Source organism: Spinacia oleracea, chromosome 2 (genome assembly GCF_020520425.1).
Source record: "Spinacia oleracea cultivar Varoflay chromosome 2, BTI_SOV_V1, whole genome shotgun sequence".
NCBI classification, from domain to species: domain Eukaryota; kingdom Viridiplantae; phylum Streptophyta; class Magnoliopsida; order Caryophyllales; family Amaranthaceae; genus Spinacia; species Spinacia oleracea.
Window position 1 is genome coordinate 84845973 of NC_079488.1, and position 11991 is coordinate 84857963.

Consider the following 11991-nt stretch of genomic DNA (forward strand, 5'->3'; position numbering starts at 1 on the left):
GTTCACATATTGGGGAAACTTAATCGTATATTTTTGCAACCTTTTATATGCTTCTCATTATCTATGAACTTGCATAGGTTACTTTGGGAGCCAACCATGAATTTCAATGAGAAAAGGCTAAAAAACAGGTTGTGCGCACGCACAAGCAGCAGTTGTGCGGACGCACAAGCAGCAGTTGTGCGCACCAAGGCCGTCCCAGAGTTTTTGGTGGCCATGGGCCAAATAAAAAAGTGAGGCCCATATTTCTAAAGGTACAGGGACAAAAAAGTTATTTGTAGATGCAATGTACTTTTTATATTGAAAAAAATGATGTAAATCATTCGCATTTCACTTCTTAAGACTTAATACTATTATCTATATCTAACTAAACTAGCCAAGAAAATTTGACTCTATTAAAAAGTAGGAAGGAATACTGAAATTTAAAATTCAAACAACAATGATGTAGTAGTAGACCATTTTATTGTTATTTCTTCAATAAAATTCTACATGTATCGTGGTTGAATTTTCTACCACTTAGTTTTGTGATTCGAACGAGATCGAGGAAATGGCCAAGGGTGGCGCCACTATTCCCATGAAGTTCGAAAATTCTTGATGCATTATTGCATATAATTTGAGTGTTTGTTTATATTTAACCTTAGTGTTTTCCAAGGTGGATGAATTGGATGTAGGATCCCATGTATTCAAGTAGTAAAGTTGGATTTTCTCATACCCATTAGACCTAACCAATCCATACCTAGAGTGACCCATTTTATTGGTTGGCCTTGTTCAAAGCCAAAATTGATTGTGAGAAGCAGAAGATTCATTTGAGTTCTAACTTAGGGAAGGTAATGTCCTATCGTCGTTTTGAAAAGACTGGAAGTGTAGGAATCATCACGGCAATGGAATACGTGAAGCTAGTCAATAAATGAAACCCCGTTTTCTAATGCAATGCGAGAAACCTAGAGCATGTTATTAAGACCAACATGAGGACATTGCGGTAGTGAATGAATTTCTGGATGTGTTTCCGGAAGAGATCCCGGGAATGCCGCCCAATCGACCTATTGACTTTACCATAAACCTAGTGAAGGAAATATGTCCTTCACCCAAGGTGCATTAAGTCTAATACCAAGGTTCAGATTAATTGCGAACAATTATTTCAGTGAGATTAAGTGATCGGAACAGCTAGCTGGAGCAATGTTTCCGATCAGTGAGTTATAATGAATATTAAGCTCACAACTTACTCTTGACTGAACCTACAAGGTCACACCAATGGCACGTAACAGATCACCGGATTAAATGAATCGGAAATTCATTTAATAGCTTTTCGGGAATTAGTTTTGGAAAGCGTATTATACGATACGACCTTGCATCGGAATCGTATATCGTATCGCGAATATTCGTAAGCTGGGCGAAACGAATAAATCGCATCGTACGACGGTGAGTCGTCGTATACGAAACGATAAATAATATCCGGAACGATATTAGTCGCGAATACGAAGAGCAGCCCACGAGCCGATTGCACGAAGCATTCGAGGCCAATGGGCGCATGGTGCGCAGCAACATAGCACAACAGCGCTGGCCCAAAGTCGATCGGTTGCGTGTGCGCGCGCAGGCCAAAGGCGACAACGCAGCAGCAGCAGCGCGCGGCCCATGGCCCAGCTGGCTGCGTGCTCGCTTGTCGAGTGTCGCGTGGGCCTGCTGGCCGGTTAGTTAGGTTATTCTAATAACCTATGCACCTAAGTTTTCCATACACAATCTAATCACTCTCTAACCCTAGACACTCAGAGAACCCTAATTCTCTCAGTGCCTCCAAACTGAGTTCTTCCCAAAAAGCAAACACTCTTGATTAATTGTCTAAGCTACGGTTATCAAGACGGATCTGATCGTGTCGGTGAACCAAGTAGAGGAACGACAAGTGGAGTTCTAAGTTCGTGTTCGTTGACAGATTACTAGGGAAATACGCTTCGAATATAAGTATGCTTAATCTGTGCTTTATACATGTTTACTGACTTTGGGGATTGTTTCCGCACATGTTATTATGTTTAACTGTATTTCCCTACAGTCGTATCATGAGCCTTATGTATTCAAAGCATGGTTTTAGCATGAATTATTTGTTTTTGCTGCTGTCGAATTTTTTAGAATTTTTGTTGATTTTTTCGGAAATTTTATGGATTATTGGATTAATTGCGTAACCTGTTCCAAAATAAAAAAGATTCGGTTTTTCGACATTTCTGACCCTAATCTGATTGAAAACGATTTTCTAAGACCAAATCATGAGAACGGAATTACAAAAACAGGCCTCGAAATGATGTTTTTTGGGCGTTTTTGTTAATTTTCGAATAAAAAATAAAAGTGTCGGAAAGTAATTCTTTTAAAAGGTCAAACTAAACAACTCGGAATTGCTTGAAATTTTGACACGATGTTGCTGGGTATATTCTAGATCTATGGTAAAAATTTCAGATTTTTCCGATAACTATAAACCCTAATATTGATTTCCCCAAATTCGTAAAATAGATCCTTAATTGATTTTTTAAATAATTTAGATCTAATAATTCGGTTAATTGGGAAAGAGAATATAATTTCATGGGTCAGAGGCTAATTTTAAAAATTAGGACAAATTGTTTTTTACCACCTACAAAAATCGAAAATTTGTTTTTTACCACCTAAAAAATTAAAACTTGTATTTTTTTTTTTTTTTTTTTGACACTAGCAAAACAAAAATTACATTCTAAAACTTAATGTAGATCCGTCTTTCCTGCATTTGTTAGCAATGACGTGTGCCATTTCGACTTTGTTCCTGTCTGTTTTCAGAATAGAGCACACATTAAAGGTTGCGGCGAGTTTCCTGATTTCCTGTATCTCCCAAGTAACATTAACAATGAAATCAGATTGCTTCTTTAGCTCTGAAACTAAAATCAACGAATCTGTGAACACCAAAATCTCCATGATGTTTCCTTCTTTTGCCCACTGTAGACCATGCAGACAAGCCTTCGTTTCTGCCTGGAGAGCTGTAGAGGTACTCCCGTAGTCTCCTCCCCCAGCCTGGAAAACCACCATGTTCATATTTCCATCCTTGTACGCCCATCCCCATCCTGCACGTTTTGTTTTCTTGTCCCACGAGCCATCCACCTGCAAAACAAAGTTAGCCAAAACATTTTGGTTGCTGCCCAGTTGAACCAAAAGAAAACCCGGAGGTTCCCTTGGTTCGCTATCCGGTTCAATTCGTATGGGGTGTGGAGATTGTTGGAACATGCTTAATGTACGAAGGGCCACCTCTGCCTGTTGCAAAACCGTTCTAGCATGACCTCCATCCTTTCGAAACACACGAGCATTCCTAGTGACCCACAGACTCCACAACATGGCTATAAAGCCTTCAAAAAACTTGTATTTTACCACCTAAAAAATAATTAAAACTTGTTTTTTACCACCTAAAAAACGAAAAAATAGATGAAACTTTATGTATGGCTACCTAATTCATTTTTCCTCAAATTTTATACATTCCTTGTGTGATTTTCTTTAACTCTTTCACCCTTTGCTCTTTACATCCATTAAATTTTGTCAATTTTGTAAATTAATTGTAACACTCCGACAATTCTCTCTTTTCTAAAATAACCTTTTAATATAAAACGTAGAGAATTATCAAGGCATTATCGCCCGTGTGAAAACGTAACGGCTTATTCAGAATTTTGCAGCGGAAAACATAAAACTAACTTTAGGTTTATAAATAATCGATTACAGGTTTAGTCCCAAAAATCAACCAACGAAAATAAGGAAATAAAAATAGTACGGCAAGTTTAAAGTCCAATTAAACAAACCCAAGTCAACTTAGCAAAACAAAACTAAATACAAGCTCTCTATTCCCGATCCCAATGATGCAACATCTTCAAACCTGCGGATGGACAATGCTTATTGATCCTTAGAGACTGCTCACCAAAGATTGGGTCATCACGGGATCAATAAGGCATAGCCATGATCAACATGCACAAGAAAAAGCACGTAATCAGCAAAGCTGAGTACTACATACTAAATCAATAATAATCCTAACATGATTCTATTAAACGAACAACCCTAACATGATACTAATGAACACAAACAAGGGCAGACAAAACATGATAGTTTGACGACCATACTTGACCAGACTAGACTAGGCTAGACTTTTAGCAATAATATTATTTTAGTTGAAATAGACAATGGACCGAGTTGACCGTCCGACAGTCTTCACTAAGGAAGACGAGGTACGGGCGCGACTCTGTAACCTCAGAGACCTGCGATATCGAGGAACATTTGAATAAAAAATAGAACACGGTGATCAATCCGGTCCCAAAAAAAGGCCATGGGCTACCACCATGAACCCCAACTCCTGTTTGTCCATCACTTTAGACGTGCACAGTCTAAAGCTATTGCTACTCAGTTTCACTTTACATGATTTACAAATTGAGACTCTGTTATGACTCAACAATCAGATAAGGCATACAATCCACATTTATTCACAACTGTTTTTATCTTGGAATTAAGTAAGTGATCATAAAGGCATCAATCAAGACTCATTCCAATTTATCCAACCTTTCCTTTAACCATGATCAACCCCTGTATATGGGTGTAAAGTTTCAACTTACTAAACAAGGTCCACCGCCCTCATAAAGTAGTGAAAAGCTAAAAAGGAACAACGATCGATCAATCCAAACCAACATATATAGAATAATCTAGTGTTCTCAACCAACATGTTTGTATCAATCATCCATACTAACATGTTATAATTCTCATAATGCAATCTAGGTTCAATATGTCCATCCAACAGTATTAAACATGCAATTTCAACCTGACCAAGTTCATCAATAATATCAACATAACCAAGTTCATCAACAATCTCAACATAACCAAGTTCATCAACAATTTCAACATGGTTTCAACAAATAGCACGCATTCCAAGCACACAGGTATGTACGTACCTTGTGTAAACAAACTGATAGGCCACTTTAACGAATTCAAAAGTCGCCTACAAAGAATTCTCCGCCTAAAATAATCAAGAAACATACCCAAATCAATTCCTAATAATTTACAGCAACACTAACGTACTCTAAACACATCCTAAACATATTTAGAACATTCCCTAATATCGAAACTTAATTAATTAACTTCCTAGAATAGTGATTAATTCCCTAACGATCCCTAATTATCATAAACTCCAACACACGTTCCTTTTTAAATTTCCAGCAATATAAAATAATTTCAAACGTCCACAAAACATAATCAACGTTCTTAAAATCATAAAAATAATAGCTTTAATAATATATAATCATTCTATTATGATTAAAGCCATTAAAACCTTACAATTCATGCTTTAAATAATTAAAACTCTCATTTCAATTCAATTATGAAATCTGAAACTTAAATTATTAATTAAGCATAATATATAATCTGAAAATCTAACTTAATCATAAAAAACTTATAATTTATATTCAAGGAACATGAATTAAATTAATAAAACTTCATTAAAACCCTAACTTAAACGTAGTTAATAAATCTGAAAATAATTAAATTAATTTCAACAACAAATAATCTGAAATTTCATAACTTAATCATAAAAATCATAAATTTAATTCAAGAAACATAAATTAAATTATTAAAACGTAATTAAAACATTTAAATAACTTAGGGTTTAAGAAATAACCAAAAGGAGAGAATGAGGAGGCTGGCCGGCGGTAGACTTTGCGGCAGCGAGCACGGAGGTTGCAGAGTGGTGGCGCGGCGGCTGGGCGTGCGACCGCGGTGGTGGCTGGTTCGAGGGTAGGCAAAACGCAAGGAGTTAGGAGGAGAAAATAAATGAGAAATAAGAAGACAAGGGGGAATAATACCGATTAGAGTAGGAGTAGGGAAGCGGCGCCGGTGCAGGCAGACGGTGCAGCGCGGTGGTGCACGGCAGTGCTGACGGTGGTGTCGGCTGCGAACGAGCAGCGAGTGAGGAGGAGCAAATAAACAAATAGAGAAGAATAAGGGCGAAGGAGAAGAGAACGAAGAAGAAGGTCGAAGCAGAGAGACATCAGGCTTACCGGCGGCGAGCGGCGGTCCGGTGGCTGGGCAACAACGGGTACGACGGCGAAGAGAGAGAGAAGTTTTTGAGGGTTGAAACTTACGTGAGTTTGAAGGAGGGTTTGGTTTCCTTGGTTTCAGGTGAATTAGAGTAAGGGGAGGGTTGAGCTTTGGGTTTTAATGTTGGGCTTTATCTATTTGGGCTTTTCCAAAATTGGGCTAGGATTAGGATTTGGGTTTGAGTGTTTTTCCGAATTGTTTTTCCGAATTCAACATGTTTTCCTAATTCAAATTCTTTTCAACATAAAATTCTAAAATTATTCTTGATTGCACAAACCGTTAAAAAATTTAGAATAATTTAAATGGAATTAAATATACATTAAATATATAAATATAATAAGGTTCAAAAATCGTTAAATATTTAGAACGTACTTAAAATAAAATAAATATACGTTAATTATATATTTATTACTAAAATACATAAATTCTATTTAAATATAAATAATACACGTTAAAATATATTAATAAAATTTATAAATTTACGGGGGATTACAATCTACCCCTCTTAAAAGAAGTTTCGTCCCGAAACTTGACACGAAATTTCCCACATTTTCCCAAAAGCTTTTAACTTATTCTTACTAGAGAAGTACTTGTGTCACCTATGTGCACTCTTTTTCCAACTCAAAGCTGTTTGTGTTACTCATGAACACCTTTTCTTATGCGGAGAATCTATTTGCTTTGCATCAACTTGTAAAATTTGCTAAAATAAGCATAAAAATGCATAAAAATACCATAAAAATAGGTAAAAAGCGCGAATTTCTATCGCATTCTACCCCCCTTAAAGAAAACGAGTTACGCCCTCGTAACTCACCTCAGGGAATAGCTAACCAAAATTCTCTTTCGACGAATTCTATTCTCAAAATTCCTATTTCACTAAAACTACTAACTTTAGACTTTTCACAACAGATGACGAAACAAAAGAACAAGTTACCACGAATTAAATATTGCTTAACTTGCGCGGAGTTAATAGAAAAAGTACCAGAATCTATATTGGCAGATCGTTCCTCCTCATTCTGATTCATCATGTACAACTTTCCTGGAGCATTATTCGGGTTGTTGTTATCATTTGCAGGCCTATTATAGTTCTCTTGATTGTTTTGTGCCCCTCCAGGCTTTGAATTTTGACCTCCAGATTGGTTAAACCTCACTTGGTTTCCACCTCCATTACTATTTTGTTCCTTTCTGTGCTTAGTGAAGCACTCATAATCCCTATGTCCCCTTTTCTGACAGTAGTTGCAGGTCACTAATTCTCCTTTGCAGTTCTTACCAGGGTGATTGTTACTGCACATCTTGCAATGATGCACTCTCTCAGATTGGTTCGAGTTGTTGTGGTGCCCCTGATTGCTTCTTCCTTGAAAATTTCCATTTCCACTCTCATTCCTATTCACGTTTCTATTCTTCTTGAAATTCCCTCGGTTTTTCCCAGCATCAAACTCTTTTCTTTTCTCCCCAACAACATTTTTTTTGTCCCTTCTAGACTGTAAACCATGAATATGGGCGGTTCTCTCATACACATTCTCTAAAGGTGTAAAGGTTTCTCCGCCTAATCCCAACTAGATCTCATCGGTCAACCCTTGCTCAAACATTTGAGTCTTTATCTCCTCTGTGGCTACAACCTCATGTGCAAACTTTGACAGCGCTATAAATTTGCTATAATATTCAGCGATGGTCATACTCCCCATCCCAAGGTTTATGAATTCCTGCGCTTTTCGTTTTGTTATAAAAGGAGGATAAAACTTTTCCCTCAATGCAACAACAAATGAGTCCCAATTAAATCCCTCGGCAGTACTTAGCCTAGTTTCATTCTCTCTCCACCACAGATCGGCTTCATCTTTTAGGTAAAGGACAACTTGACCTACTCTCATACTCCTAGGGCAACTCACAGCCTCAAAAAGTTTCTCAAACTCCCGAATCCAATTTTCTAAGAAGGTAGGGTCTGATTGTCCTTTGAAGTATGGTGGTTTAACCCTAGCAAGTCTTTCAAACATTTCCCCTGCAGAATTGGGGCGCTCAGTTCTTTCCTGAGTCAGCTTTTCCGCCAAGAGGCGAATAGCAACGGCTAGATCATTGTTGTTGGCCATTCTAGAACGCGACCTGCAATTAGTATACTCTACTTTAGGTTTGAAACATCACCTATACGTTATCCCATACAATTTAATACTTGAATTGACCATAAATATCGCCTCAACCAACAATGTTCACATTAATACACATCATTTACGAAGGCACAAAAATCGTTTACGAAGGTGCAACGATCGTCTACAAGATGCAATAATCATTGAAAAATAATCATCCTCAATAATTCACGAAAGACATTCACACACTGCACATAAGGCATAACATTTTGAACCATATTGGTCATGAGGGTCTAGATTGGCCCTCACTTCCTTTATGTACTCAAATCATTTAATATTATTATGGCAATTAAATTGACCCACAATTCACACTGAGTATGCAACCAATAGAAAAATTAATCCATGACGTGTTACCTAAAGGTTGGGGTATTATGGAATCTTCAAAATAGAATAAAGAACAATTCCTTGAAAACTTTAACTTTTATTTCTAACTCCATAAAGGTTTATTATATCCTTCAAAATAATAAAGAACATTTCAAACTTCAATAAACTTTAACCTTAAACTGTTGTAGCTTTGCTACTTATTCTTTAAAACATAAAAGAGCTAATTAATTAACTATTATGACTTCAAAATATTTGTGGCCTCTTGTCTATCCATTGCTTCTGAAAGCTTTCGGAGTGAACTTTAGGTCTCAAGATCATCGAACTCTTCTTCAGGGTCTTCATCGGCGTCTTCCTCAGGGTTTGCATCTTCTTCCATGTCTTCATCTTGATTATGCTCACTTGCCATCTCCTGTTCACTTTTGAGTTCTTCATCTGAATCACTAGAGATCTCAATGGTTGGCTCATGGGCCGCTGGGTTAGGATTCTCTGCCTCAACATCTACATTCTCATTCTCCACAGCTACATCATTTTCCTCTAGGTCATTATTTACACTTACTCCCATAGGTTCTTTTGTAACTGCATCTCCAACATGACTCCCTACGATTTTACCGTCTCTAAACCCACTTTCTGCCGCCTCAATAATGGTGGTCAGAATTTCTGAGTCATATTTCCATATACCATCCCTAGTCCCATACTTAGCCAAGTTTGGAGTTCCATTATCAGAATGCATGTCTTTAAACTTTTCCTTGAGTTCTAGGTATGGAAATTTGTTAGGTAAGCAATTAATGATAGTGGCTGCTATGGTATCCTTTCTCATTAAGATAGGTTGCCCTTGAACTTTACCTTGATATTCACATCCAAACACAATTTTCTTCAGGTAAATGTCAGGGGTTTCTATATCAAGTTTCTCGAAGGATCCTATGTTGGTATACTTGGAAAGAAACATTTTATTCCTGAAATAAACAATTCCATGTCTCACTAACGATTTTCCAACCAAATCATAAACAAAGTTCAATAATGCAATAAGTTTGGTGGAATCAAACAATTCTTTATGCACATTTAAATGTAACATTAAACAATTAGCACACGACATAACAATCCATTTCTTATGCTAGCATTGACTAGCTACTAATGCACATATAATTCTATCTTATATGCCCTTCTTATACTACCATCTCTCATAAACTAAAGCATTGAAATAATTTAAATGACAAAGTAAAAGAACGATAATATAAGAAAATTATAACATAAAATAATAACATAAATATAAATATAAAATAAATAAAGTAAAATAAATTAAGGAAATGCGTAGCAAATAAATTCGAAAATAAAGTTATTAATTCGAAAAAGATTTATATTTCCTAAATAACGAATTCTAACTCTTGAAACAACTTTAAAAAAAAAACTGAACTCCTTTAAAAAAATGTATTCATATTATTATTGTTATATTTTTTTTTTTGAATAATAAATAATAAGAAAAATAAAAATGTCCAAAGTATCACTTTAACTTGAAAAAATAACTTGATTTCGAACTTAAATAAGAAATATTATATACTTTCAAACAAGATAAAAGGAAATCGGCCCCCCAAACAAAAGTACCAATTTTTGAACACTATAATACGTAGAAGCTCGATTTTTAAGAAATTTATTTTAAATAACTAGATAATTATTCTGACCATACCTAGAAATTCATTTTTCTAAGAAATTATGTAAATTAATGGAAAATAATGAAGCGGGGGAAGAAAATAGAGTTAAATACATGAAATCGTGGAAGAATAGAACATATTAGACGTATTACCGTAATTGTGACCCCCTACATAACATTTTCATCTATTTTTTCATTTTTCAGGTGGTAAAAAACAATTTTTAAACTTTTTTTAGGTCGTAAAATACAAGTTTTAGTTTTTTAGGTGGTAAAAAACAATTTTTCGATTTCTTTAGGTGGTAAAAAACAATTTGTCCTAAAAATTATTGGATTAAAATTTTGAATGGTTTCGTTAATTTTAATCGCACTTAAACCTAATTATTAAAATCTGAAATTTAAATGTTTGAAGAACGATTTAAAGTTTTGGATTTTATTATTTAAAAGTTCAAATTTTGTTTGATTCGTGCGTTCTTAAAATTTGAATAATGTTAGCCTTGATTTAATATTTTACGAAATTGGATTGTCGTTAATTTTATTAAATCGTAAAGCCGTTGTTTTTCGAAAATAAAAATCGTAACTTTTATGAAAAATAACATTAATGCAAAAGTTCGTGAAATTAATTTTTTTTTTAATCAAGTTGGTCCGTATATGAACCAAAGGCACGAACACAAGGGTGGGGTGGACGTGTGGCTCGATGAGCCACGCGGGCTGCCATGCCTGTGCCGAGCCGCAGCGACGCGGGCAGCAGCAAGAGAGCTGCGTGCCTCGCGCGCGCTGTGCTAGGAAAGGGCGAGCAAGGTAGGCGCCTTGGCTTGCGAGTGTTGCGAGCAAAGCAAGGCACGAAGCCTTGCGACGCACAGCCCAGCGACGAGCACAATGCAGCGCGCAGGGCAGCACAGGGCTGTGGGGACGCGTGCGCTAGGCTGCGGGGTGTGCGAGCATTGCTCGTGTGCCTCGTAGGCCACACAAGCACTACGATCGGTTGGGCGCAAGCCTAGCCCAAGCATGCACTTGGACATTTTTTCTTAAATTTGTTTATTTTGTTGGGCTTGATATGTTTGCTTTAATTTGGGCTAACGAGATATTTAATTTAATATTTTATTTACTTGGGCCGGGCCGCGAGTTTTAATTTAATATTTTATAATTAATTATCCGCAATAATTATTGGTTTGAGTGGGAGCCACTAAATGAAATTAAAATGAAATGATTATTTTTAATTATTTTCGTAGGTCGCATTATTTTAATTAAATTCAATTTTAATTAGAATAAAGTCTAAGGATTAATAATTTGGAAATTGATTAATCTTTTAGGACGCGTTTATGTGAACGTGAATTTTAATTAATTCACGTAAATACTTGCATAATTATATTGGCCATTCGTTTTAGCATACGAATGGGTGAATGCATAGAATGTATATTTTATGTAATGCAGGTACTCCAAGTGACTAGTATGGCCATTTAGGATAGTTAAATACGGTCTGCGAACCGTTCTATCTTTGAATGTAAAGTTTTAAATATGGTCTGCGTACCATGGAAATTTTGATGTAATTTTATTATTTTCAAGTATTTCTAAGTTTCGAACTTTAAGTTAGCAATTGAATGAAGGTTCAAGACGATGACAAGCTAACAAGATGGTGAAGAAGATTGGATGCTTCAAGACAAGATGTTTTGGGTCATACTAGTTCACCTATTATTTATGCACTTTATATATATTATGCTTGAATGTATGTATATTTTGCATGAATAGGTTGTTTCGTATGACTCGATTAGATTAAGTTCACTAAATAATCGAACCAACATAGAAACAACTAGGTCCAAA